Source organism: Ursus maritimus, unplaced genomic scaffold (assembly GCF_017311325.1).
Source record: "Ursus maritimus isolate PB19 unplaced genomic scaffold, ASM1731132v1 scaffold_2, whole genome shotgun sequence".
Classification (NCBI taxonomy): Eukaryota; Metazoa; Chordata; class Mammalia; order Carnivora; family Ursidae; genus Ursus; species Ursus maritimus.
In genome coordinates this window covers 48,907,749-48,931,982 of record NW_024424452.1, presented here as the reverse complement: position 1 = coordinate 48,931,982, position 24,234 = coordinate 48,907,749, and the positions used below count along the sequence as shown (strand labels likewise).

The 24,234-nt window shown below is 45.5% G+C and overlaps 1 long non-coding RNA gene across 1 annotated transcript; it reads left to right on the top strand.

Moving 5' to 3' along the window:
* Nucleotides 1-19,960: 19,960 nt before the first annotated feature.
* Nucleotides 19,961-24,031, top strand: LOC121103979. The gene is made up of 2 exons (XR_005836313.1): nucleotides 19,961-20,371; nucleotides 23,169-24,031. It is a non-coding gene; the product is annotated as an uncharacterized LOC121103979 (long non-coding RNA).
* Nucleotides 24,032-24,234: the final 203 nt, after the last annotated feature.

Here is a 24,234-nt window from a genome sequence, read left to right as displayed (position 1 = left end):
GTCTCTTCCTGCCTGAACTCCCGCAGAGGACTCTTCACTCACATTTCCCACTTACATGCACTTACATCTTCACCCGAACAGTTATGGACTTTTTTTATCGCAGCATTTGCCTGGGGTTTGCCTTGGGCGGATCACACACCTGCTGACACGTGATCATGGTGTCCCTTTCCCACACTGTCACCAACACAGAGAAAGAACTGCGTGGCGCAAAGCCCAACGCGGACAGGGAGCCTCTCTCCAGTCACAGCAGCTGCTGGTGGTGAAGAGTCCCGGACAGGAGATGTACAGTGAGGTCTCCAAGTAATCGCAAGAGGTGGATTCTAGATAAGGCAGTAGGGTTTTCCCAGCAGCCCTGAAAGGTGGGGGGACGTTCTGCTTAGGGTTGCTCAGATAGTTCAGAGATGTGGGGAGAACGCGAGAGCATCTGTCTTTATCAGGCACTAGAGGGCGCCATAGTCTTGAGTGACTGAGTCTCTCCAGGAAGTGTTTTGTCTCTAAGCCTCCTCATCTTGAAGCCCCAAGAAGGGGAAGTCCCAAAAGCCTAACGTCCCAGAGTTGCACTGGACATTAGGACATCAGCATTATGCGCTATCAGATGGACTATTCCAAACGTGCAATGTACCAGGATGTATGTCACTGCTGGAGATTTTCAAAGGCAATATCCCCGTGATTTTAAAAAATACCTATCTTTAACAATGATAATACCTACCTATTTGCATACTGTTTACTCTGTGCCAGGCACTGTTGTAAGTACTTTGTATGCATTAGCATATTCAATCCCCCCAATAACCCTAAAAGTTTACGTATAATGTACACATGGAGAAACAGAGGGAAAAATGTGCAGAGATTTGCCCAAGATCACGCAGCTAGTAAGTGGAGGGGCCAGGATTCAAATCCAGGAATCCATCCTGGAGACCTACTCATAGTGATTATAGTCAACAATACTGACTATAGTAACAATAATGGTGGCTCTTGAACAACACCCATTTGAATTGCACGAGTCCAACTCTAGGAGGTACAGTATGGTATTATAAATGTATTTTTTCTTCCTTATGATTTTCTTTCTTTTTTAAAAAAAGATTTTATTTATTTGAGAGACAGAGAGAGGGAGCGCGCGGGCAGGAACGGGGGGAGGGGCAGAGGGAGAGTGAGAAGCAGACTCCCCGCTGAGCAGGGAGCCTGATGTAGGACTCGCTCCTGGGACCCTGGGATCATGACCCAAGCTGAAAGTAGACACTTAACCTACTGAACCACCCAGGAGCCCCTTCCTTATGATTTTCTTAATACCATTTCTTTTCTCTAGCCTACTTTGTTGTAAGAATACATATAATATATATGACCTATAAAGTATGTATTAATTGACTATGTTATTGGGAAGGCTTCCAGTGAATGATAGGCTATTAGTTCAGTTTGGCGGGAGTCGAAAGTTATATGTGGATTTTTGTGTGGGGGCTGGCAATCAAACCCCTACATTATTCAAGTGTCAACTATTAGATTAAGATGCAACATATAGTGATTATACAATTCTAAACTTCAAAGTTGCTGGGACACTAGATCTTGTTCTCACCACAGGAAGGAAGGAATAATTATGTGACATGACAGAGGTGTTCACTATGCTGTAGCGGGAATCATCTTGCGGTATACAAATATATCAGATCAACACGTCGTACACCTTAAACGTTCACAATGTAATATGTCAATTATATCTCACTGTAAAAAAAGCAAATCTTCAAACCCAGCTTCGGAGTCTGGACCATCTACCCCATTCTACATGTCAACACAGGCACTATGCACTCAACTGCCACATTTCTTGTCAGAAGTAAAAATAAATTTCCGCCAGCTCCCCTTGGTTAAGCAACCGCTATGTCAACACTCCTTCTGACCAAAACTCTTTCCGAGCACTCCCTGAATCCAGCCCCTCTCCTTCACCTCCGCCCGAGACTTCCTGACCATGAGGTGGAATTTTAACTGACTGCACCAGCCTCAGCGACAGCTTCCCGTTTTTGTTCTTGTTTTAGTTTTGAGAGGGGGGAGGGGCAGAGAGAGAGAATCTCAAGCGGACTCCACGCTCAGCTCAGAGCCCGGATGCAGGGCTTGATCCCAGGACCCTGAGATCACAACCTGAGCAGAAACTAAGTCTGATGCTTAACTGACTGAGCCACCCACGTGCCCTTGACAGCTTCTGACTGCCATGCTTCTAAACACAATTGGTAAAATCTCTCTTGGATTTCCACAAACTATTGGTTCACATATCTGTAACTCCTGCTCTAAAGCAGTGGGGAAGGAAACCCAGTGAAAGTGACAAATTCTATTCAATGACAGCATTACACTTGAACTAATTAACTTCACAAAATTCTCGCCTTGCCTACATGGAATATTAAAGAAAGAATTAGATTTTAAATGAATCAGACATCATAATGTCCTGGATTTTTTTGTTTACCAAAAGATAGCATATTTAAATGTCTTCCTTCCTGTCTTATGTTGTTCATGAGGATTTATTAAATGGATCCACAATTAAATGAACTTGGATTGAATCTAAACTTGATTCCCTTTTTGATGCTACCACTAGCACCTCACTGTGGGACCTCACCCCAGAGTTTCCTCTCTGTGGAGCAAGAGAGCTTCTTCTACCTAAGAGATCATTGCTGGAAAAGTTGTGGGTAAATTAGACTTTGGCAAATTTAATGCCATATTCAGTGCATTTGGAGGGAATCTTTCTACTGCAGGGAGTATTATGGTTATAAAAGGAGGAAGACTTATTTTATTCTTATTGTTTGGTTTTTTTTTTTTTTTCAAAGATTTCTCATTTATTTATGTGACAGAGAGACAGCCAGCGAGAGAGGGAACACAGCAGGGGGAGTGGGAGAGGAAGAAGCAGGCTCCCAGTGGAGGAGCCCGATGTGAGACCCGATCCCGGAACTCCAGGATCACGCCCCGAGCCGAAGACAGCCGCTCAACAACTGCGCTACCCAGGCGCCCCTATTCTTATTGTTTGATTCCAATTTATACATATGGGATTTTTTGATGGTGTTTGGGCCAAGTCACATCTCTGCAGGCACCCGGGCTCTGAGAACACCCAATTATTTCTGAGACCAGGGATATATGACAAAGTATGACAACTGCTAGATCTAGGGAATGTGGCAGAGTCAGAATGCTTGGGTTCCAGTCCCGACTCCAGTCCTGGTCAAGCTGCGAGGGCTTGGGCCAGTTACTTAACCCTTCTGTGCCTCAGTTTCCTCGTCAACGAAATGGGGATAATCACAGTACCCACTTCATAACAGTGGAGCGGTTATAAGAACTGAAAGAGTTACCACATCCATAGCATTTTTAACCACACTGGTGTTGACTACACGCTCGGTAAATATACGTGTCATTAGTTAAGTGCATTTTATTCTAACCACCACCACTATTCCCAATAGTGTCTAATTGTCCTGGGGGAGCAGGGGTGGGGGAACTAAAGTTTTTGCTCTTAGAAGTACAAGCAGAATCTGGAATGAAAGGAAAGCAGCTCTCTCGGAGTTCTTGTGTCTAACATCGTCACAGCCGGGTACCCAGCTGTGGCTCAGAACTCAAGCGAGAGCTAGTAAAGCAAAGCAAGAGAGAATGTTCAGTAACAACAGCAGGTTCCAACTGTTGCTTCTGAGGGGTAAGGCCATTCTAGAAATGCTTGAAAAAGAAGTCCCGCTGTTTGTACCCAAGCATTATTTGGCAGCCAGATCTCCCTTCGGGGTCCAAACACCAGATGTATTTTGTACACAAGCCACCCCCAACCTGTGCAGTCTAATCAGGTGGTCTGTGGTCTTCAATCCTGCTTAATGGAAGCCAGCCAGCACCTGTGCATCCCCTTTAGTCGACCGAAAAGCCTGGGGGGTGGTAGAAAGGGATAGAGAGAACCGCTGAATTCATGAGTCGCAAGGCTGTGGGTTATTTTCCTGACACCAAAGTGAGAGAACCCCAAGAAGATCACTTGTTGAAATCGTGGGTACCTGTGAGAAGGGGGAAGAAAAGAAAGAGAAGGGTGAACATGAAGATAGGGCAGGGTGGGTAGAGCAGGCTGTGCTCCCCTCGTTGGTCACGTGCAGACGTTGCCTAAGGAGCAAGGTTAGGAATCTCGCTGTCATCCCAACGAAGAAGAGAGCTGAGCTGCAGCTGAGGCAGCCCCAGCAGCAAGAACTGCAGAAGGTTCTTGGAAGACACTGGATCAGAGTTTGCAGAGCTAAGGGATGGGGAGCCCCTTACCCGCCCCACTCCCAAAGGACTGCATCCAAGCCTGCCTCACACAGGGCTTTCGGGGACAGTCAGTGAGACTCAGAGAAGAAGCAGCAGTCGAACGAGGACTCTGACAGGTGGCTGTCAAGGGCAGACTGGGTGCACAGGAAAGAGTATTCAGAGGTTACTTGAACTTCGAAATTAATATTCCATTTATTAAAAAATCCAGCTCTTTCTGTAGCTTTTAAATTCAGCTTACAGATCTTATTGTTCTATTTATAGTTCTAGCAATCACGAACAATAGCTTTTTAAGGGGTCTTTGATTAGCATTAGGTCTCATTTACAAACTGAGTTTAACTTCTTCAAATATGTTAAGTTGCGTGTATACATTAAATTATTAAATATACTTAATTTCCCTTTTAAGTTCCCCAGATGTTTGACTTAACAAAAAAGCGTCTTCCCTATGTGCGTGAAGAACACAGATCTAATCAACTAAACTTATAAAAAGATAAAACTTAAGACTTCTTAAATGCTCTAATGCAAATATTAATACCTAATAAGACTTCTAGTTCAAATTAATTACTCAATTAACCACTTTGAATTAGAATCACAAGATTGACCTGCTACTCTTTTTTTTTAAAGATTTTATTTTATTTTTATTTTTTTTAAGATTTTATTTATTTATTTGACAGAGAGAGACATAGCCAGCGAGAGAGGGAACATAAGCAGGGAGAGTGGGGGAGGAAGAAGCAAGATGCCAGCAGAGCAAGAAGCCCACTGCGGATCACACCCTGGGCTGAAGGCAGACGCTTAACAACTGAGCCACCCAGGTACCCCTAAAGATTTTATTTTTAAGTCATCTCTACACCCAGCATGGGGCTTGAACTCATGACCCTGAGATCAAGTCACATGCTCCACTGACTGAGCCAGCCGGGCATCCCTGACCTTCTTCTCTTACAGGCCAGATTCTCTTAAACAATGCAAATAGCTGCAATACAAATACGTATAGATTCCTTACAAAAATAATATACTAGGGGTTTAATTTTCATGAACATTTGAATACTTAATTGTCAATGTTCTCAAGGCTAAAAATGTGCTTCCTCACTTGATAATTCAGTTGTCCAACAACTTAGGAAGATACCTTCTCCGTCGTTAAGATGGAAGATAATCAGGGTTCAGGACAAAAACACATAACCGTCTGAGCCCCAGCATCCAGGGCCCAGGCCACTGAGATGTGTCTGAATTCCCCCTCCACCCAACCTCCCACCCCAGCTGCTTCTGTACTTGACTATATTTGTACTTATTTAGCCCTTAAGATACTTGTATGCACTCCTGCCTAGTTCTTCTTCTTAGGCCACAAAACTCTTACATCTGTAAGAGCTCATCAAATGGGCTAATTAATTGATATCCAATTGAATTCTGGATATCTCTTACAGTTTGGTCTGTCCCTAAACTCACCACCTCCAAGATCATTCCAGGTACAGTGGCCAGCAACCTAGGAGGACCCTTGCCCTCTCTCCTATTCCTGCCTCTCAATCCCACTCCCCATTAAGCTGAAACTAGGAGAGGAAGGAGAGGGAGAGAGATCCCTCCCACCAGATTGTTGGGACTGCAGGTCGGAATGGAGCTGGAGCGAGGGATGGGCCTCTTAAATTGAACTGACCTGGTCTTCATTATAACTGAAAACGCATGGAAAACTATGGGGTTTGCCTGAGGGATCAGTAAAGGGAGGGAAAGGGGGACTGAGCACAGGCGAGTTGGAGACAGTGACTAGAAACAATCATGTTTGATGTTCACATGTCTTGAGATCAAATTGTTCAACAAACATGCAGCATTTGAGCAAAGACAGCTTACTTTTTATGAAGCCTTAAGAAGTGTCTGGCTCTGATTGTTTCTGACCCTGTTGGAATGTGTGGCCCCTTGGGGCGCTGGGCGGGGGGGGGGACTCAGTGAGTTAAGCGTCTGCCTGCGGCTCAGGTCACAATCCCAGGGTCCTGGGATGGAGCCCCGTGTCCATCGGGCTCCCTGCTCAGCGGAGAGCCTGCTAGCCTGCTTCTCCATCACCTTCTCCCTCTGCCCTTCCCCCTCGCTCCTGCTCTCTCTCTCTTTCTCTCAAAATAAATAAAACCTTTAAAAAAAAAAAGTGTGGACCCTTTATCTTCCACGTTGTCTTTGAGTCCCAGTTGCTAATTCTGGAGCAAAAAGAAAAATCCCCGTTAGCACCCCATTATGCTCATCTTCTGAGTGATTTCTGTCCAGAATTCGTAGTGTCTCGTGTCATCTTCAGGTCATCCTCGTGTCTTCATGCGGCTTCACCCTCATGGCCTTGTTTTCATGTCTGGGGTCCCTGATGAGTCCACCGTATTTCTCAACTGCTGAACAAAGATTCGTAAACTATCTTGGATGTAGGTCTCTTGCCAGGGCCTCTGAGAAGAGGGAAGCTGCCATCATGCTTTCCCCTTTCCAAGAGCTTACTTTCACATTTCCTATTTAGTTGCTTTGGAGAGAGCAGGCACCACGATGAGAAAACCAGCTGGCCGGAATGTGGACGAACCACCGAGGCCCAGGGCTGAAGGCTGCTTTTACGATCCCTGCCCCAGGCTCTGAGGCCAGAGTAGGCCCTCTCCAGGCTCTAGGCGCAAGTGAAGCCCCACCACCCCACCACAGCTGTGCATCCAAAGTGAGGGACACACTCAGGCAGGGAACCAAAGTGAGGAGCTCAGGAGAGGAAATTAAAATCCTTTGGTTGTAGTGAATTAAGTCATTGCAGCACTCAGAGGCAGCCATTCATATCATCCAGGAAGCCCTGAATAAATGTTTCAGTAATGAGGCATGCAGAAAAGAGCTTGTCACCCTGTGATAGTCTTTCAGCAAAGAGTTTGATTTAAGGTTGGTATCAGAGCATGAACCATGTTAAAATACAATTACAAAAGAAACTGGAATTTCATTAGTGAATTTTCAAGGAACAGCTTGGAACTGAGGAGGCTGGTGAGAGCCGATAGGTGTTGGCAGAGAGGCAAGGGGGAGTAGAAGAGGCGGTGAGTGATGGGAGAAGCCACTTGGTCCTCTGGGGCCACACTGGGAGGGGAGGTGGAGACGCTGGCCTTCAGGGAGAGGGAGAGAGAAGATGACTTCCTCCTTTGAGTTGAGATTCGTGACCCTCCAGGGGATCTGGAACTTCCGCCTCCTACAACAGTGACCAGCAGAATATCTGCAACCCTGGGTCCCCTGTGTTCCCACCACCTCCTACTTCTCTGTTAGTAGGACCCCGATTGGCTGAAGAAAATCCCATTTCTGGGGAGTTGGGGTCGAAGAGAATTGGACGACTGGAAGATGAAGTCCCAGACGTACCATTTACTCTCAGCGTGACCACAAAGGTACCAGTAATTTATTAGCATGTCATGAAATCTCCTGAATTTTCATTTTCCGCCCATAATACAGAGGAACCAGGCATGTAGCAGGTACTCAGGGAACAATACAAGGCTGATCATCTCTTGGTTCTCAGTGGGAAGATTAAATCAGTGGTCATGAAAGTGGGGAGTACATACCGCCCAAGTGTGCAAGATGCCCCATAGGGGTGTGAGAAGAAAATATTAGAATTTCCATTAATATGTACTTTTTATCTAAAACAAATAGAAACAAAAAGGAGTTTTACTCATTTTTACTTGATATATTAACAGCACTGTCTACTGACCTAGGCTTAGGGAAGTGGCTAACACTCATAGTAAGCATTATAGATGGTCTTCTTATAATTATATACTTTGTGTGTGTGCTGAGCGCAAAATTACTTTTTTCTTTTTAAACGTTTTTAAAAATATTTTATTTATTTATGTGTGAGAGAGATAGAGCACAAGCAGGAGGAGGGGCAGTGGGAGAGGGAGAAGCAGGCTCCCCACTGAGCAGGGAGCCCTACATGAGTCTGGATCCCAGGACCCCGGGATCATGCCCTGAGCCCAAGCCCCTCAAAATTACTTTTTTAAAAAAAGATTTTATTTATTTATTTGACAGAGAGAGAGAGCATGAGCGCGAGGGAGCACAAGCAGGGGCCGTGGAAGAGGGAGAGGGAGAATCAGTCTCCCCGCTGATCAGCGTGTCCGAAAGAGCAAAAGAATGAAATAAGGGGAGATCTCATTTGGACTGGGGTATCCAGAGCGGACACTCAGCGTTTATTCAGAGAGACTTCTGCCTACCTCTCTCTTCCCTCACCAGCCAGAACTTCTCAGCTGTGATCTCTACGGGGCAGAGGCCCAGCTCTGCGTCATTCTCCTAGTCTGAAAGCAGCCTGGGGATTTCTATTCCTTTGGAAAGCATGAGAGGCAGTTGCTTTCCTTTGGGAACAGAGAACATCTTCCACATGTCACTCCCTGCCCCTCCCCTCAGGCCCTAGTGGTGAGGGGGGCAGTTAGCTCATGGGTTTAGCCCCACACGGATGAGTGTCTTTCAACACACAGCTTTGTACTAGGTGATCTGATGGAAGCTCAGAATCAGACAGGATTTCAGATGCTGGCCAAGATGAAGATGGCATTAGCCCTCCATAGCTCCACAGCCCACTGATTACAGTGAAAAACTCTAAACACAGTTCAAAAACCCAACTGCTTGAGGACTTTGAGAAGTTCACATTAGCAGGCACATTGGGTTGGGATGTTAAAAGGTGAAGAATAACCAGAAAGGGGAGAGCTTTGAGAATATCTGTCTGCTTTTGTCTCTCAGCTTTGAGCCAGGGCAGCCCCATTGTAGATCTGGGCAGCAAAAGCTGTAAGAGAAAACAACACATCACAAGGTGTGCTATGTGTCTAAAGCAGTGCTTATGGGGAAATTTAAAGCATGAAATAGTTACATAGAAAAGAAGAGAAGTCTCAAATTATATAAGCGTATACTTGAAAAAAGCAGAAAAAAAAAGGAGGGAAATAATAGAGACAAAAGCAGCAATCAATGAAACTGAAATGAGAAGACCAACAGAAAGTATCAATGAAACCAAACACTAGTTCTTAAAAAGATGAATAACATTGATAAATTTCTAGCCACGCTACCCAAGAAAAAAAGACAGCACAGATTATCAATATCGGGAGTGAAAGGGAGGACATCACTACAGATCCCATGTATATTAAAAGGATAATATGGAAAGATTATGACAACTTTATACCCATAACTTTGAAACCTTAGCTGAAACAAAGCAATTAGTTGAAAGATATAAAACTCATTCAAAATAAATAATCTGAATAATTCCCCCTCTATTAAAGAAATTGAATTTGTAGTTAAACCTTTCCAACAAAGAAACTCCAGGCCTAGGTGGCTTACTCAGTGAATTCTACCAAACATTTAGGAAAGATATTATACCAATGCCATATAATAGTTTCCAGAAATTTGAAGAAGTGAGAAATTTTGCAACTCCTATTATGAGGCCGGTGTTATACTAACATCAAAACCAGACAAAAATATTTTAAGAAAAGAAAGTACAGGTGAATATATCTCATGACCTGGCGCATACAAACAAGACCCTCACCACGACAGTATCAAAGCAATTCCAGTGATAAATGAAGGATAATATGTCATGACCAAGTGGAATTTACCCCAGGAAAGTAAAACTGGTTCAGCTTTCAAAACACCAAGCAATGTGATGGGGCGCCTGGGTGGCTCAGTTGGTTAAGCGTCTGCCTTTAGCTTAGGTCATGATCTTGGGGTCCTGGGATCAAACCCCATATTGGGCTCCTTGCTCAGCGGGGAGTCTGCTTCTCCCTCTTCCTCTGCCACTTCCCCTGCTTGTGCTCTCTCTCTGTCAAATAAATAAATAAATAATCTTTAAAAAAATATCAAGCAATGTGGTCCACCACATTAAGAGACTAAGGAAGAAAAATCATATGATTATCTCAGTAGAGGCAGAAAAAACATTTGACAAAATGTATTGTCTGTTTATAATAAAAACTCTCCATGAACTAGGAGTGGAAGTAAAACTTACTGAACTTGATAAATGAAATCTATAAAACACACCTACAACTAAAATAGTATATGACGATGAAAGGCTGAGTGCTTTCTCCCTAAGATCAGAAACAAGGAAAACGTGTCTGGCTCTTACGATTCCTAGAAAGGCCTACAGATTGAAAAAGAAGAATTAAAACTCTCTACTTATAGATCACAGGATTAGATACACAGAAAATCCCGAGTGATACACCAAAACACTCTTAGATTTAATAAAGGAGGTCAGCAGGATCGCAGAATACAAGACCAACATACAATAATCAGTAGTATTTCTATGTACCAACAACAAACATGTGGAAACTGAAATAAAAACACAATGCCAATTGTAATCACTCCAAAAACAATGAAATTCTTAGGCATAATTGAACAAAACATGTACAGAGTCTGTGTGCTAAAAATGACAAAATACTGATAAAAAAATCATGAAGACCTGGGTAAACAGAGAGATATGCTTCCTGCCTTTTATCAGAGTCTTTTTCCATGTTTGCCTCCCTCCCTCCACTTGGGGTGCATTGAAGGTGAAGAGGGTAGAAGGGGGAGACACAAGGGGCCTCTAGCAATAACCTGTGTCTGTTTCCATCAGTGACAATTTACGTTAGATTCCACTGATCTTGTTCTTCCCACCCTAAACCATTCGTGAGCTCACACACATGGTACTGATAGCCTTTTCTAGTTAATGTTTCTGGAATTCATTAATTTAGCAAATACTTACTGGGCATCTACCAGGAATGGTACACAATGCTTTGGATACAGAAAAACAGACACGATGCCTCTCAAAAGACCCAATAATTTTTTTTTTAGAGGCTACTGCAAAAGATCTCATCTCATGACCTCAATAGAGATCAACAGAACAAACCCCAGTTTAGATAGGTACAGGTGAAAAAGAGTGTTTTCTAGAAACATTAGCCAAAATCTCTGCTTCCTTTGGAGGTTAATACATTTAGCAAAAATATCACAGCCGTTTCCTTCTATACTGACTCGGAGACCTGTGGATTTGCTGTTCCTTCCTTAACTAGCTTCCCATGGGTATTCAGGGTCTGGTGGGTCTGTCTCTGCAGTCCCCTGAGAACCCATACACAGACTGGGGCAGGTCAGCTCAAGAATATGCTGGCTCGTTCTTTACCTACCAATCAAATGATACTCCAAGGACATCATGGGAACACAGGCATCTTGGAACAAACGCTGAGCCAAAATGTTACCCAGACCCAGCTCAGACTCCGTGGGATAGGAGACAAGGAGGATCAATTAGATCTTGACTCAAAACTTCCCATCTCTTATCTCCTCTGTGATTTGGTCCAGTTCTGTATGCCCACTGGAACCTCAAATTCCTTTCTAAGATGGGGATTTAAAACCAAACCAAACCAAACCAAACACTTACTTTCATGGGGATATGAGAACATTGAATAGATGAAACACCAATCAGAGTTGTAGAGCGTATCATATGAACTCGAGAAAGGTTAGATTTCTCCCTCCCACACCCAGCTTTTCAGATATGGACGAGCTACTCTGGGACTCCTCGCCAAGTTCAGAGAGGTCCGAGCTTCCCCTGAAAGGTCCAGGGAGACCTTGCACCTCCAAAATTTCTCCTCAATCAGACCAGTTTAGATACAAACCTACAAATCTCATCTTACTCATTTCAACCCACCCCTCTCTTCGGCGCACGTGAGTTCCCAGCGTCCTGCCCTCCCTGGTCTCCTAACTTCTCTAGCCAGGCATTCAGTACATGACATTCCAGGCCAGCACCAGTATGGCTGCCATATGCATGCCAAGGCTTTCCACCTACCTCAGGGATGGCTCTAGGCCTGGGGTGGGGACCGCCTTCCAAGTTGCATCAAGTTATATGGTAAAATATGGTGCCCGTAAATTCAGTTAGTCTCCAAGTGGAAGGAAAGACAAGGCCATCAAGCTTTTGGACTTAACTTCACGTGTGATGTTGTAGTAACTGTTCCTTGAAATAAATAAAAAAGCTACGGGCCCCAAAGAGTTGTCCTCACGCTGTATCCCAGCCCTAACTGGGCGAATTGTACCTTCTTTGTGTCCCACAGGCTCATTCTGGGAATCTATGGATCATTGCACTAAACTCCCTAGATCCTAGGTCTGTTCATGGGCTGTGTCACCCAGCCTGTGTCACCCAGAAGAGTGTGAGTCCTTCTTGGCTAGGACAACACCTTATGTGTTCAGTAGCCAGCACGTACATGTCATGGGTACCCCACAGATGTTTGCTAAAGGACTGAAATAGTCCCCCCAGATGAATGAGAATCTCCTCCTCTGTAAGTGTGTCGTCTAAACATTGCACCCCTGTGCTCACGGGCCCAGCATTTCCCCATGGCGCGATACATGGATGAGGCGGCCTGAATAACTCTACAGAATCAAGTAGCTGCCTTCTGGGCTTTTCTCTTAAATGCAGCCTGCTATCAAGGCTGTTAATACTGTTTCCCTGGGTGTACCACGAGGACGCCAAGCTTTATTAGTCTAAGGTGTTTGCTTCGTGTAACAACTAGCTTTTTAATGAGCTTGTTTATCTCACCATCTTGGATGCTAATATCGTTGAGGGTGAAGCGTGCTGATTGACTGCTACCGAGCAAAGACGAGAATCTCCAAGGAGAGCATCAAATGCGTGCTCTATGTGAACAATTAGTCAACAACGAAGTTCTCTTTCCAAAGAAAAAAAGAAAACAGAGGAAAAGGAGAAGAAAGAAAGGGAAAGGTATGGCTTTAAGAGGAGCAATAGAATAGGAGGTTGAGAGTTGCTCCGATTTTCTTCTCTGAGCTTCTGCCAGGGTCTAACTAAATCGATTCTCTCAAAGTCGGCCTTGCAGGTTGAGCTCAGGGGTCTGCCGGGCTGCGGCCTCACCTCTGAGCAACCCACTCTCCGGGGGCAAATGCACTCTGAACGCAAAGGCAAGGTGGAAGGTTGAACCTTCCAGCCTTATCAGCGCTTCCCTTGCTACGCTGTAATGGGAGTTTTCACCACAGGAGTCTGGGTCCTGAAATGCAGCACTTCCCTCAGAGAACGGCTACTGTCTGTGCTGGCTGCCCCCGCCCACGTGCCTCCCCTCTGCCCCGCTCCGCTGCCCCCCACAGGCCACCTCTGCACCGCCTGGCCCAGGCTCCCTGGCCTGTGGCTTCTGCTGGATCTGGCCACCAGTCAGCTTTGGGGGATCGGAGGGGTGGAAAGACAGAGAGGGGCCAGGCTTTCCTGCCTCCCCGCTGCCTGCTCCCAGGGCTGCGGCTCCTCTGGGCCGCCCTGCCTCCCGGCTGCCTTTCCAGCTCCAGGGACACCAGCTCTTTGAGTCCTCGGGGACGTGGCTGCCTCCCTCGGTGGCTAATCTCTGGATGCCTCACCTTATCTTGTGTGTCGCTTGAACCCTGCCCACACTTCTTTAAATAGTCCTTCCATTCAAAATTCTTATTTTGAGTCATCTGGGATGAATACCTACACAACTTACTGTCTGGAATCGAAGACGTGGCCCACTGTCCAGACAAGAAAGCTGAGACTCAGAGGCTCAGTCACTTATCCAAGGTCACAAAGGCTTCTTCCAAGGGGAAAAAAAAAGAAAGCGTATTGGAAAAATAACACATCGATCTAGGAAACTAAAAAACTCCAATCATTCTCTGTCCTCTTTTCTCTCAAAGCCCTTGAGCAGATAAGAAGCGCTGGGAACAAAGCACAGAAGGAGAGATGGCACTGCCGCGTGTCCTCCATTGTGACAGGCAGGGAGGCAGGGTGTGGGTTACAGATGCAGCCATTTAGAAGAATCATCTGTATGAGAATGACCTCGTTTTTTTGCCCCCCGAAGATCTTTGAAGCAACATCATCAGCTGGGGGATGGTGGCAGGGATTGGAGGGGAAAAAGGAAGGTATAAGATAGTAATCTCAGAGAGTAGGAAGCGGAATTTGTACATTTAGGAAAACATAGTTGGATTGTCTGGCCAGTGCACAGTATTCTTCTGAGATTTATAGTCATAAATCGGAGGAAGTTGAGCAGAGTTGTACGTGTATTTTTCTTCTCTTTCTGCTTCTTTCCTTCCTCCCTCTCCCCTCCCCTCCCTCCCTTCCTCCCTCCTTTCCTTCCTTCCTTCCTCCCTCCTTACTTCCCTCCCTCCCTCCATTCCTCCCTCCATTCCTCCCTCCTTCCCTCCTCCTCTTCTTCCCTTCCTTTTAATAATGCTCAGCTTCTCCAGTGTGGGCACAGAGTAGATGTGGAACTTTGCCAGCTGATTAGCATAGGGGATGGGGAGAGAAGTTTTAAAGGAATGGCAGCAGCACTAGCATATGGAATTCAGGTGAAGAGGAAATGAATACATGAAGGTAAGATCAATGGAAAACCTCGTATGGTCAATGGATTGATGATCTTACTGGGATCGAAGATTAATACTTGAGTAAATTAGCTGAAAAGATAGAACTTTGTGCTCGAAGTCAAGATTTTGGATGTCCTTGTTATCCCCCATGTCTTATTCCTGTTTTTCTCCTTAGCATTCAGCGCAGTGCTTGGCATATAGCCAGCAGTACTAGAATGAAGTTTGCAAAAGTAGATGAATTGTCAGTCTCAGGAGAAGCTAAGATGTGGAAGGGGAACGACAGTTTGTCTCTGCTATCTATTTATTTAATAAGGATATTGCCTTTCTCCTTCCCGTGTCCAATCTCCATCCCTCTCCCCCACCGTCCCAACCCCCACGCACGCGTGCGCGTACACAGACACACACACAAACACAAGCAGTACTCCAGTGACACTGATCTGCTTTCAACTTCCCTGAACCTCTGACCTCTGCTGTCTTGTTTCAACCTGCCCTGTTGGGCCTAAAATGCTGTCCCCCTGCCCCTTGATCTGCCTGCGGTAAGGTCCCATTGCATTTTCTCAGTGAAAGTTTTCTGAAGTCCTTCAGCCAAAATAGCAACGCTTCCCCATCCCAATGCCCCATCATTGGTGCCTTTGTTACAGTGTTTGCCTCCTTTTGCCATGATGACCTACTTTAGTCGTCTTTGCTACTTGACCGTAAGATCCTTGAGGGGAGTGTCCAAGTCTGATTCGGTTTTCTGCGGTTGTGGAGTCCATAGCAGAAACTCCATCAACCTTTGCTGAATAAATAAATGAAGAAATGGAGTTCTCCAAAGAAAGGCACCATCTAAGCAAATGATAAGTTAACCAGGTCCAGGCTTAGGGTAAAGGAGACAACACAGCTAATGAATAGTGAGCTGCTCTTGAGCTCAGAGAATCAAAGCAAATCCATTTATTTATCAGCGGAGATGAAAACAGAAATTACTGACTTGAAGAATCCTTCTATTAGGTTAGCATTTCCATGATGACAGGATAGAAAAAGTCATGGCCCTCTGCTCCTCTATGTTCCACCAGCTGCTTCTAGACCTCTGGCCATGACTGATCTATGAGTGCTGGCTTGATATATGAAGGTTGATAAAACAACAATAATGACAGCTAACACTTGTATGATGTTTAATTATTAGGTGCTTTTCACACTGTCCCACTTATTTCCCACCATGCTGTGAAGTTTTATTTATAATGCCCATTTTTATAGGCAAACAGACTGAGGTAGAAAGGGATTGTGTTATTTGTCTGAGGATACACAGCTAGTCGATTGGCAAAGTAAAATCTTAATTTCAAATCATTTGAATGCAAATCTCATACCCTTTTGATTTTTAAAAAAGATTTATTTATTTGAGAGAGAGAGAGAGAGCATGTGAACAGGAGGAGGGGCAAAGGGAGAGAGATAATCTCAAGCAGACTCGTTGCTGAATGTGGAGCCCAGTGTGGGGCTCTACCTCCTGACCCTGAGATCATGACCTGAGCTGAAACCAAGAGTTTGATGCTTAACTGACTGAGCCACTCAGACACCCCTCATACTCTTTTGATTTTATTATTTCCTAAAGAATCTCTAAGACTACACAGAAAGGTGGATCTTGCCCTGAATTTCATGCCAGAGCATCAGAAAATGGCTACCCACAGGAGCTGGGTTGACACAAAGCCCGAGAACCCAGGCATCTTGTCTCTCAATTCAGAGCATCCTCCACCAAAACCCAGCACTCCCCTGGGCGGTAAGAAATGGAAACCCAACCATCTTTCCATTCTTAATATTCTGTTCTTCATTAGCAAAAGGACGCATACCCCGGGTTATGGGCTAATCCACTAAAAATGGGCTTAATTTGGGAAACTATCACTTCCACAGAGAAAGTGGCCCTACTCAAGGAAAATTGGTCACATAAAAGAGATCCTTAGGAGAGAATCCTTCTGAGGTCAGAGGGGAGGGGATATCCCAGCTTCTTGAGTCTGGAGAGTCATGGGGGTGAGAGCCTTAGTTTAGAAGTCTTACATGGGGTAGGATCAAAGACATTTAAAAAGAAAAAGGATGGGGGCAAAGAGAGCCTTGAGAATCCTGCAGCAATTTTTTTTTTTTAAAGGAAGCATGGTCTCGTGTGAAGAAGAAAAAGAAAACAGATAGATGTAAAACTTCATTTTCAGGAGGCAGACCCCTGCACATAAAGAAGTAAAACCAGGAAGTTCACTCAGTGTCTCCTACATCTATAAAATGGGATGTGACTGTCTTTCCCTGCCTAACTGAGGGATTATTTTCAGGATCCAACAGAATCATATGGTAATCTTAATGTATTAAAGGCAACCAAAGATTGCCTGGGGACCACTAGTCGCCATCTGTGCCATGGGTCCCTGCCCCTGATTAATGTGATGGTGTCCCTCCAACCAAGGACCCAAGAATATTCTCAAGAATGTAGGTGATTCTACAAAAAGTTTTAAATTTTGCATTTATATCTTGATGGTAATCTAAAGATATATTAATTTAAGCATTTAAAAAAAGTTTTTTCTGAAGAAAACCTCATGACCTAATCCTGCCCCTTGATCTCCATGTTCACATGTGTAGGTGTGTGTGTGATGGCTTTCCTGGTTCCTCCTCCTCTCCTTGACTTCTCAAAGTGGGAGTGTCCCTGTCCTCACACTGTTGGTGCCTCTGACTTTGCTCCTTGGTCTTCTTCTCTTCTTCATTTATATTCACTCCCTTAGTGATCTCACCCAATCGTGTGGCTTTAACTCTCATATATAAGCTGACAACCCTCAAATGTAAAACTCTGGCCCAGGCCTCTTTCCTGAACATCAGTGGACTGCCTACTCAATATTTCTACTTGGATGTTGGGTGGGATGGCCACATATCCTGGTTGGGCTGGGTCAGTCCTGGATGATTTTTTTTAAAGATTTTATTCATTTGAGAGAGACAGAGAGAGTCCATGCCTGAGAAAGACCATGACTCAGGGTAGGAAGGGCAGAGGGAGAGGGAGAAGCAGACTCCCCTCTGAGCAGGGGAGCCACCAGGTGCCCTTGTCCTAGATGAAGCTTGTTGTTCCGGCATGATCATTAATATTGTCTCCTTTCTCCTCCATACTCGAAAGTCTCCTCGTTTGGACAATAAATTGTATGACCACCCTGCCAATGGACTGCCCATGCTGAGCTGAACTCCTGATCTCCACAAAACTTCCCTGCCCACTAGTCTCCCTATTTCAGGCAAGGGAGGGCAGCTCGATCCATCTGGTTGCTCAAGCCAAAGCCTCTGAGCTCCTCTCTTCTCTTACATTGCACATTTAAACCAAAGGGAGATCCTTCCACTCTTCAACACACAGGCAGACACTGACCACTCATTCTCCCTCTGCTGTGGCCATGCCCGTCTGAACCACCGTGATCCTTCTCCCACATCACTGCAGAAGGCTTCCACTCCAGCCTCCCACCCCATTCATAGCCCAACGTCGACACAAAGCCAGCGTGGTAGAAATGAAGGGCAAGTCAGGTCATGTCATGCCTCAGCTCAAGTCCTCCAATGAGATCCCATTTCTCTCTGAGTAAAAGCCAGAGTCCTTCCAATGGCCCATGTGGGCTACAAGATCTGACTTTCGTATGTCTCTGACCACTACTGTCCCCTATTGCTCACGCCCATCTGGCACTGCCCGCCTCCTTACCAGGCACGTGCACACTCAGGCCTGGCTTTTTCCTCTCTCTGGCTACTCCTCACCTCTTGCAAGTCTTTGCTCAAATTCAACTTTCTCAATGAGCCTAATGGCACCACTCTGTTAAAAACTGCAACACCCGGGGCGCCTGGGTGGCACAGCGGTTAAGCGTCTGCCTTCGGCTCAGGGCGTGATCCTGGCGTTATGGGATCGAGCCCTACATCAGGCTCCTCCGCTATGAGCCTGCTTCTTCCTCTCCCACTCCCCCTGCTTGTGTTCCCTCTCTCGCTGGCTGTCTCTATCTCTGTCGAATGAATAAATAAAATCTTTAAAAAAAAAAAAAAAAACTGCAACACCCATGGGGCACCTGGGTGGCTCAGTCGGTGAGGCGTCTACTTTTGGCTTAGGTCATCGTGATCCCAAGTGCTGGGATTGAGCCCCGCATCAGGCTCCTTGTTCAGCGGGGAGTCTGCTTCTCCTTCTGACTCTGCCCCTGGCTTGTGTTCTCTCTCTCTCTCAAATGAATAAATAAAATCTTAAAAAAAAAACCAACCGCAACACCCAGCAATATCCCTTCTCCTGACTCCCTAACTCACGTACCTTGTCTTTTTTCCCTTCGTAGCACTTATGAATTGCTCACACATGATATACTTTACACATTAATTCACCTTCTTGCTTATCATCTTCCCATTAGAGTGTAAGCTCCGCAAGGGTAGGGTCATTTTTTCCCCCGTTTTGTTTGGTGATGTAGTCTGATCACTAGAACAGTCCCTGGAACACAGTAGGTACTCAGTAAATCGATTTTGAATGAATTCATTTTGGTGACAATAATATTTTATTTGTCCTCACCTGAGAAGAAAATAATTTGGCAAGATATATTATAAAACTAATGTCTTTCTATCAAACGGGAAGTGTATGATGTCATAGGGTATGTGTTTCACACTGGTTTGAATCTTAAAACGTAGTGAAAAAAAGGTGTCACCACATGGCCAATGAGAGCACCAGTGGGGTGGGCTCAGGATGGTCCCTTAGCACTTGGTCCTTTAGTCACACTTACATAATAATTATTACTAATAGTAACATCAGTCACATTAGTTTCACAAACCAACACCATCCATCACATTAAATTAATGCCCATTTGAATTGTGTTGTATCTTAGCTTCATTTAGATTTAATTAATAGACTTGCTTTGGTTTTATAATTCAATAGGAACTAATAAGTATAAGGAGTGTATAGCTGCTTTCATGTCTAGTTGTTATTGAAGTTAAAACACTTGCAAAATAATAATGTGAGTTAGTCCCATGGATCTGCAGAAGGTTTTCTTCCTCTAAAAAAGACCTACATAGTATTGATTTTTAGAAAAAGTTGGATCTAGAACATGAACTTTTTAGGGCTTCATGGATCAGAGTGACCGCAACCCTTCCTCTTGTCCAGATGTGCGGCAGGCTCGACGCACCGGTCCTTCGCTCTCCCAGGGGAGCCCAGCTCGTTACCACTCTTGGTGGTACCACTCTTGCAGCTCAGTGATTTCCATCATTAGCCCCTCAAATGCCATTAAATGCCCACCCTGTGCCAGGCAGCGATCCAGGTGCTGGCCACGTGAGCATGAAGATGATGGGGTTCTGCTTCTTTGAGCCATTCAACACCGTTGTCAGCACCATCTAATTCCTGATGCGTAAACAGCGTTCTGTACATCAGGGAATGAGCCAACGCGCCTCTGCTCTCCCAGGCCAGAATGTCAGATGCTGAAACTCCCAGAGAGGAACTGAATTGTGCAAGGTCACGTGGCTAATAACGTCGGAAGCCAGAACTCAAGGTCCAATGTGTAACCCTTCACTCTTAAAATTCTAGCTTCTGCTTGCTCCCGGTCGTGTACACACAGCCACGCTTATGTGTTGGAGGAAAGTCACATTACAGATCAGGAGGATGAATGCTGGGCTCCTTTCCTTCTAACAGCATCACCTGACAGGTGGCGCCAAGCCTGCATTCTTGCCACGGGATCTAATCTGCTGCGCCTCTCGGCCAGAAGCGCCCGTCTGCCGTCTGGACGGAGGGTGTCGTTCAGCACCTCAGCGCATCCCACCAGATCCGTTTCTTCCTGGCTTTGGCTCATGCCACCCCTTGCCCCCAGGAAAGCCCTGTGAGAGCCGGGGGACCGATTTCACTTGGACGGAGCGGTTTCAGCGTCTGCAACAGTAGCGAGCGACCCTTCCCCAGAGTCAGGTGAGGTCTTGTCCTATCTCCGCATCTCAGGCGGTTCACAATGTCTACATAGACTGCTTCTCCTTTGGTGTTTCTCGCCTATCGGCGCACCTGTTAAAAACAGCTAAAAATGGACACTTCACTCACATCTGCATTGGATGTGGTTTTTTTTTTTTTTTCTGAATAATGCTTTGCGTCCAGATAGCACTTTTCTCCCAGAGCTTTCTCAGACAAGTTATCTTCATCCTCATTTACTAGATGGGAAAATGGATGAGTAGGGAAGTGCTTTGTCTGACAATAATACACCGAGTCAGGGCGGAATTTCCCAGGAACCGTGGTGTAAGCAAAACCCATCCATCCCAAGTGCAAGTTCAGAAGAGAGCGCACCCGGCGTGGGGCTACCCATCATGAGGTGTGCAGGAACGACAAGAAATAACACTCAATGTCTGGCTGCCGTTGGCTGGCATGTGTTAGTTGCCCGATAAACGTTTGTATGTAACAGGTGGGCAAAACACTGTCACGTTCACTATCTCATGACTGCTCTGTGTGAAAGTGGAACAGGTCTTCTCAATTCATAGAGAAAACACGGAGGGGCCAGCAGAAAGGTTTCTATCTACAAAACCATGACACTTAGTATTTATCCCATTGCCCTATCAGTCGTGTTGTTGGGATAACAGTCTCCTCAGCAGTGAATGGTAATACTAATACTACTGTTTCGGGAGTTTTGATGAAAATTAGAGATGATCTCTGTAAAGGATCCAGCATAATGCCTGGCTCAGAATAGAGGACTTTTTCATTTAAGAGCCCCTTATATTCAGCAGGGGAAATGAAGTGTGCGGAGTGATACAGACGGAGCCCGTCGCACAGAACTCATAAATGGCATTGGTGGCCCGTAGCAGGGGCAGCTGAGGGCAACAGGAAGGCGGGGAGGGGAATGCCATTACAGCCAGGCTTGGGCCAAATGGGGCATCCTCGGGCGTCCTCCCCTTTGGTGCTCCCTCCAACTGACATCTATCACTCTGCAATTCCTTCTATGGTAAACGGGCCCTTCTGTGGTCCACGCTGTTCCTGAGGTTTACATTAGCTCCCCACATCCCTCTTCACACCTCACTCGACCGTCAGCAAGTGACCCTTGGGCTTGGTCTGGTCACCCCCTAGGCTGACATCGCAGTGGGCTGATGAGGCTGGGGATCCTCAGGAACCATTCTAGCAGGAAGGGATCCCAGGGTCACTCAGCGTCCAGCAGGAGCTGCGTTGGTGTTGGGACTATAAAGATAGTGGAGATACTGTGGCTAGCCTTGAGGAGAAAGATGAGTAAATCAATATCCAAGTGTAACTTCTTACTGCAGATGATTGGGACTGACAAATCATTGTGGAAGAGATGATTTGGATTCACTCTCACGAGCTACTATGAATGAGTTCAGATTTTGTTCTGTTTTACAAGGGATATCTAACTCGATCCTGACAACAACCCTGGAATTATATTCCTCATTTAGAGTTGAGGACTCTGAGGCTTGGTGAGGCTGGGTAGCTTATCCAAGGTTGGACAGTTGGCTAGCAGCAAAACAGAGAGCTAGACCCCCAACCATCCCCTCTTCCTATTATGCTATTCCTGGAGAGACAGGTAGTTTCAGGCCCAAGAGCACAGCTTGAATGGAGGGACTTGTGATAATTTTTTAAAAAAAGATGTATTTATTTATTTGAGAGAGAAAAAGAGAGAGAGAGGGAGGGGCAGGGAGAGAGAGGGAATCTCAAGCAGACTCCCCGCTGAGCGTGGAGCCCGGTGCGGGGCTTGATCTCACGACCCTGAGATCATGACCTGAGCTGAAACAAAGAATCAGCCACTTAACCGACTGAGCCCCTCAGGCACCCCTTGTAATAATCTTAGTAATGAACTTGGGAAGCTTTTTATGCATTCTCATCCATGCTTCTTTGCATTCCGCTACTCCTTCCTTAGCCGGCACACAGACCCTCTGCTCCCTGAGCCTCTGCCATCAGAACTCCCAAGAGCACCAGCTCTGGAGTCACATAGCCTGGACACAAATCTCAGCTCACCACTTACTGAGGCAGCAGGTCACTTTACTCACCGTGTGCCTCAGTTTCCTCATCTGAGAAACAAAACAGGACTTTCCTCACAAGTTACTGTGGAGACGCAATCATTTCCTAATAGAAAACTCCTTACACAATGTCTGACAAGTATTGCAATAATTATTATTATTACTATCTGCAGGGCTCCCACGCTCAGGCACACTCATGATCTCACTAGTCCCCGAGCACGTCTGCGCTGACCATCCCCAGGCCTTCTGCTCAGGGTTCCCTTCAACCAAACTGCCCTTCAGTCTGTCTCAGACTTTTATTTATTGTTATCACATGTCATGGTACCCTGCACACAGTAAGTCCTCAATAACTGTGGTTGAATTAAACATATGTTAATACTACTAAATATATGGTAAACGAGAGTTTATCCAAAACTCGATTAACCATGCAAAAATCAGAATTTCTTATAGTGTTAGCAGATTGACTGCAAGATGCTGAAATGTTTTCTGAATCAAAGAAAATTTAAATTATGCTCCATCTAGTGAGAACATGGTGTGTTATCTTATATTCTAACCCTTTGAACATTAGTAAGCAAATGACAAAATGTATGGCTTTCATCCCCCATCTTCTCTGCCAAAGAGGAAGCTAACTAGAATTAGTAGTGATAATATCACTTTGAGTTTGAACTTATAATTAACAATGATAACACTCGCATTTGAATTTGAGCTTTTCAAAACGGTCCCCCAGACATCAACTTTCATCCTTTCAAATTTCTCGGCAGCACGGGCTCAGATGACTTCAGGGCAGAGCTGAGCTGAGGAGGAAGGCAGCCGCTTGGGGCATGATCCACAGCAAGAACTGAAACACCAGAAAATTAAAACGGAAAGTTCAGGGTCCCACAGCCCTCCCAGAACACTGGAAGGAGCCTGCCTGGGTCCCCTTCCACCAAAGAAGACAGCGCCCTCCAGTGGAAAGGATAAACATTCTTCTTGGCATTGACCTCTGTCTTGTGAAGTTTCTGTTACGTGATCTAAGGTTTCACTAGACAACATTCCCCCTTTTTCAGGATAGCCTTGGGAGGCTGGAAGAGTACCGGTCCTTACCACCTCTGCTCCTGAGACAGCTCTGAGAGAATGCTGGTGCGCCTACAGGGTGGGGCCAGCACACCGCCTCCATCCTGCCTCTGGAAGTTGACTGAGGAGGGACACCACCATGTTGGGGAAGTAGCCTGGGCCATGGCACTCAACTCACTCGGAAAGTCTCCAACAGTGCATCAGCCCGCCGATGTAATGCCCCTCCTCTTCAACTTTTAACTTCAAGAAGCAAGAGTCAGTCCGTGCCTCCTTAAAGTCACCTTCAGCACAAAAAAAAAGAATCTTAAATCTATTGGAACTGCCACAATCCAACAATCTTTGGCCACAAATGTGTTTCGTTAAAATATGTGTCTCTAGGGGCGCTTGGGTGGCTCAGGCAGTTGGGCTTCGACTCTCAGTTTTGGCTCAGGTTATGATGTCATGGGTGCTGAGCAGGGAGTCAGCTTCACTCCTTTCCTTCTCCCTCTGCCTCTCCTCGGCACCCCCACCTACACATGTGTGCCTACTCTCTCTCAAATAAATAAACAAATCTTTAACAAATAAAATAAAATGTGTGTATCCATCCTGCATACTTGTTACAGATCAAACACTCTGCTCACCTCTAGGGCGGGGGTGGGAGAGAGGAGATGCTTATATCCTGATGGAGAAGATGGGTGGGTACACACATCATCCATGAGAGAAATGCACAGAAAGAAATGGGAAATGTGGCATATGTATGTAACTGTTCAAACCCGATGTTCCAATTCGACACCA